Source organism: Chinchilla lanigera, unplaced genomic scaffold (genome assembly GCF_000276665.1).
Source record: "Chinchilla lanigera isolate Chin_1 unplaced genomic scaffold, ChiLan1.0 scaffold00041, whole genome shotgun sequence".
In the NCBI taxonomy this organism is placed as follows: domain Eukaryota; kingdom Metazoa; phylum Chordata; class Mammalia; order Rodentia; family Chinchillidae; genus Chinchilla; species Chinchilla lanigera.
The window spans coordinates 14,636,692-14,641,277 of NW_004955442.1; the positions used below are offsets into that span (position 1 = coordinate 14,636,692).

General features: G+C 47.1%; 1 protein-coding gene across 2 annotated transcripts in view; it reads left to right on the forward strand.

The window, feature by feature from the left end:
• The first annotated feature begins 47 nt into the window (after positions 1 to 47).
• The window catches only part of Prss27 (protease, serine 27), a 20,139-nt gene continuing 15,600 nt past the window's right edge, over positions 48 to 4,586 (forward strand). Inside the window, exon 1 of one of the 2 annotated variants that reach the window (XM_005391413.2) lies at positions 48 to 1,001. The gene's annotated coding sequence lies outside the window, so the exon portion shown is untranslated. Of the gene's footprint in view, positions 1,002 to 4,045; positions 4,083 to 4,586 lie in introns of those variants that run through there. The other variant, XM_005391415.2, reaches the window with a different exon arrangement.

Genomic DNA, 4,586 nt, shown 5'->3' on the forward strand with positions numbered 1-4,586 from the left:
GAACTCACGACCTTGCGCTTGCCAGGCAGGCGCTTTTGCCGCTGAGCTAAATCCCCAGCCCTAAAGGACCCACTTTAAACCAGATCCCCAAACTTCAATACTCCAACTCTGTCTTTCCCACCTACATCTTAAAACTTTCCCAAGAGATAATTCCCTCTTAACTTGGTAACCAACAAACTCATCTTTCTTATCAGTGGTTGTTTTGATGCTGTCTGGAAGTCAGCATTTGACAAGGGAAAGGTGACCAACATCTGCCAACAAGACGGGAATAGATGTCAGTGCAGCAGCAGAGTCTGTGAAGAAACCAAGGCCTGATAGTTAAATGCTTTGCTCAGGGTCACCCAAGAGTTAATGGGAGATCCAGGAGAAGAGCCCAGGCTTCCTCATCCAAACCTGCACTTCTCTGCCCAAGCAGGGCACTGCCCTTGGGGCCATCCGCGCAGGAAGCTAGGGTTTCTCCTCTGCATCTCCCCAGGCACTGCTGCCTACAGGTGGCTCAGGAGGAAGCTCTCTTCCTTGATCCCTCCTTGCTAAGCCAGCTGGTCTCATATAGGAGAAAATACCAGCTAATTGCCAGATGATTAACTGCAACCAATTAAGGTACGATATTGCTCAGATCCCTGGCTAGAGGAAGCCCAGCTGCTGCGCAAGAAGGTGACAGAAAGGCTGGCCAGCCGACTTCCGGCCGCAAAGGCTGCCGGGTAGGGAGGGTCATGCAAGCCCCCCAGGTGCGCCTGCGCAGTCTCCGGGCCCCGGAGGGGGGGTGGGGGCGGGAGTGCCTTGCAGTGAGAGAGCCCGGATGTTCTGGAGGCAGGGGCGGTGATCTCGGTTGAGCAAAGGCCCTCCACGACCCATGGCCCTGCTAGCGCCAGATGCGGGATGCGTCTAGGGCATCTGCATTGTCTTTGAGGACGCGGAAGAAGCCTAGTGGCTGAACTTCGCGGTCTCCCTCGAGTCACCAGCTGCGAGTCGGCCGGTATCTGTCACCCCCTGGTGGCCAGGTGAGGCGCTGTAACCGGCTGACCCTCGCCATTCTAGTTTCGAGTTTCTGTGAATCATGAGGGAAATGAGTGCCACAATAAACAAAACAACTCCCGCGCATCTTTAATCCTAGCTAGTCGGGAGGCTGAGGCAGGAAGATTACGAGTTTGAGGCCAGCCTGAGCAATTTAGGGGCCACGCCTGTAATCGCAGAACTCGGGAGGCTGAGGCAGGAGGATCGTTGCGAGCTCGACGCCAGCCTGGGCTACAAAGTGAGCTCAAGGCCAGTTTGAACTGCATAGTGGGACTCTGTCTCAAAAAGACAAAAAAAAAAAAAAAAAAAGAAAGAAAAATTCAAAAAAGTACTGGACCTGTAGCTCAGTGAAAGAGGGTTTACTCAGCATAGGCAAGGCCTTGGGTTTCACTCCCCAGTACCAACAGAGAGAAAAAACAAATACACGGATCCGATGAGAATGGCATACCAAAAACATGGATGCGATGAGAGTGGCAACCTAGACCCTATGGCTAAATCTCAGGAATTTTGCAACATAGGTGTTAACATTATTTTAGGGCCTAGGAGATGTAGCTCAGTGGTAGGGCACTTGCTTAGCATGTGTAAGACTGGATTTTAGCCTCAGTACCACAAAAAATAAATATAATAAATACAGTAATTAGTGACAAATTAAACTTACACAATTTAATAAATTACACTAAACAACAAAGATAGAAAATACTCAAAATTCATTATTTCCTAATTGTTTTGCTACATTTTACAACTAGCTGGGGGTTTTTCTGGGTTTTTTTGTTTTGTTTGTTTTTTTGTCTTTTGAGACAGGGTCTCGCTTTGCAGTTCACGCTGGTCTTGAACTCCCTATGTAGCCCAGGCTGACCTCGAACTCAAAACAAAAATCAAAAAATAAACTTTAACCAGCATACCACTGAAGTCAGACCATAGCCAGTGTAGAGAAAGAACACATCCATATCTGGTGCCAGAGAAAGAATATAGTCATCTCCTTTTCATTAAGGCCCAGGACAGGACAAATACATGCTGTTCAGTCAGGGCATAAAGGGGAGGGAGGAACTTACCTGCTGAACAGAGCGCCCCCAATTTAAGAGCAGCCTCCCTCAGTTTCACTGACAGTGGTACTCATCTGAACTTCTCCTCTGTGTCATAATCATCAGCCCTCCTTGCAAGGTTTTGCATGCGAATAATTGAAGAAGTTTCAAAGGTGAAGTTGAGCAGGTGAAAGGATTTTGAGCTGGGGGTGATATGATCCAAACTTTGCTTTAGGATGGGACCCAGGCATCTTTGTGCAGACGTGCTGAGGACTTTGTGCAGACGTGTGATCTGTGTAGGGATGAGTGTAAGTCACAACCCATGGTCTGTCTTGCGGACAGGAAATGGTAAACAGAGAGTTGCTGTGAGTGTGACAGATGTGTTAGTTTAAAAAGGGAGATCAAAGTGTCGAAGAGTGACTCATTCTGTCTGAAGGAGGCGAGGAAGCTGCCGTCTGCTACCTGTCAAAGGGAAGCTATCAAAACAAGGAAGACAGGGCTGGCAGAATATCCACTTAGCATGAATATGCACAAGGCCCAGCACCAAGAGGGGAAGAAAGGCAGGTGGAGCCACAGGCCAAGAACACCTAGGCTGAGGCCTTGGTTTGTAGAGGGCCTGGGATGGAAGTGCCTGGGAGGCTGGTATTTCCTCTCACTGCTGAGGCTAAGTGAGAATAGCCAGCTTGGTGCAGAAAGCCCTGACAAAATGAAGAAGAGTCTTACTTTTCTCCATGCTTGAGCTCCATGTCTCGAAGATCCCCAACCTTTGGGCTACATCTTCCACTTCTCCTGTCAGCTACCAAAGAAGTAATACTGAGTCCCTAGTATGGCTGAAGGTGCCGGACTTTACACCCGGCCTATGATTCTCAGTTCAAACACATATTCCCTCTGTCTCTCACCTTTCGCACATGCACATTTTGGAAAATTTTCCCTGCTTCAGCATATAGCTTGATGCCTTGACTCAGAGTTTCTTGAAAATGTGTGTGTGTGTGTGTGTGTGTGTGTTTCAAATGATCTACAGGCTAAAGAGCCAGGTGGCATGTTCAACACCTATAATACCAGCTAACTGGGAGGCTGAAGCAGGAGTATGGCTAGTTTGAAGCCCACTGGGGCAAGTTAAACCCTATCTCAAAACAAAAACAAATCTATAGGTCAATCCTGAAAAACAGAACTGCCTTGGAAAAGCTTTCAATTTTGATATATTTCAATTTTTCTTTTTCTTTTTTTATTAATACATGTTTGCAATTCATGCAGTTTACAGTCATCTTGGAGAGTGGTAACATGTACAGATTACAGTTTGTATCAGTCAGTGTTTACTAGAGAAATACATACAACACAGGATATACAAATATATAAGAATTTACAAGCTGGGCGTGGTGGCGCACACCTGTAATCCCAGCACTTGGGAGGCTGAGGCAGGAGGATTGTTGTGAGTTTGAGACCAGCCTGGGCTACAAAGTGAGCTCAAGGCCAGCCTGAACTGTGTAGTGAGACCCTGTCTAAAAAAAGACAAATTAAAAAAAAAAAGAATTTACAAGATTGTCTTCCAATGGCCACCCACAGAGTCAGATGAAGAAGAGTATAGAGGGTCTGTTTGCACACTGGAGACCAAAGGATCCAGCTGAAGGTCTGGAGCTCACCGCAGTGTCCCATGTGAGTCCATATCAGGAGGCCGACAGATCTGCTATGGAAGGCTGAAGAGTCTATGCTGGACGCCAAAGAATCTGTGCTGGAAGCCAAGAGATGAGTCCAAAGTGAAGGCAAAGACTAGAGCTCCTCTGAAGAAACAAGCAAAAGCCGGGGGTGGCGCTGCATGCCTCTAATCCCAGCACTCAGGAGGCTGAGGCAGGATCCTTGCCTACAAAGTGAGCTGAAGGCCGGCCTGAACTGCCTCTCGAGGACCCTGTCTCAAAAAGACCAAAAAAAAAAAAAAAAGAAAGAAAGAAAGAAAGAAACAAAGAAACAAAGAAAAGATAGAAAGACATAGAAGCAAGTCTGTCTTCTTCATTTCCCCTTTATACCATCCAGGTGATGAGCCGCCCTAGGGTAAGTTTTCCACATCCTAGGGTGTGGAATTGCTGAGCCAATTTTTTTTTTTTCAGCCAATTTAGTTGAGCTTCTCTTACTCAGATTGATACAATTGATCAACCTTCATACAGCTTGTTTCCATTTTTTAAAAAATCCCCTTCCCCTTTCCTCCCCCTCCCTGCTCCTCCTCCTCTGGCTCCCCTATCCCCCTTTTCATACTTGTTGGTATTATTTGTCATAGCTCGTGTTATGGCACACAGTGTTTACACTAATTGGGGTTATTAGGTTCCTGTACCGGGCATATCTTTATTCTTATTTCCCCTTCCCCGCCTCCTCACCCCTCACCTTTGTTCCCTTGGACCACTTCCCTATTGTAAGAGACCTATCCCTTCGTCCCCTTTCCATCTATTCTTCATCCTTTTTTTGGGGGGGGGGTTTCCGGTACCGGGAATCAAACTCACGACCTTACACTTGCCAGGCAGGCACTTGTGCCGCTGAGCTAAATCCCCAGCCCCTTTTTTT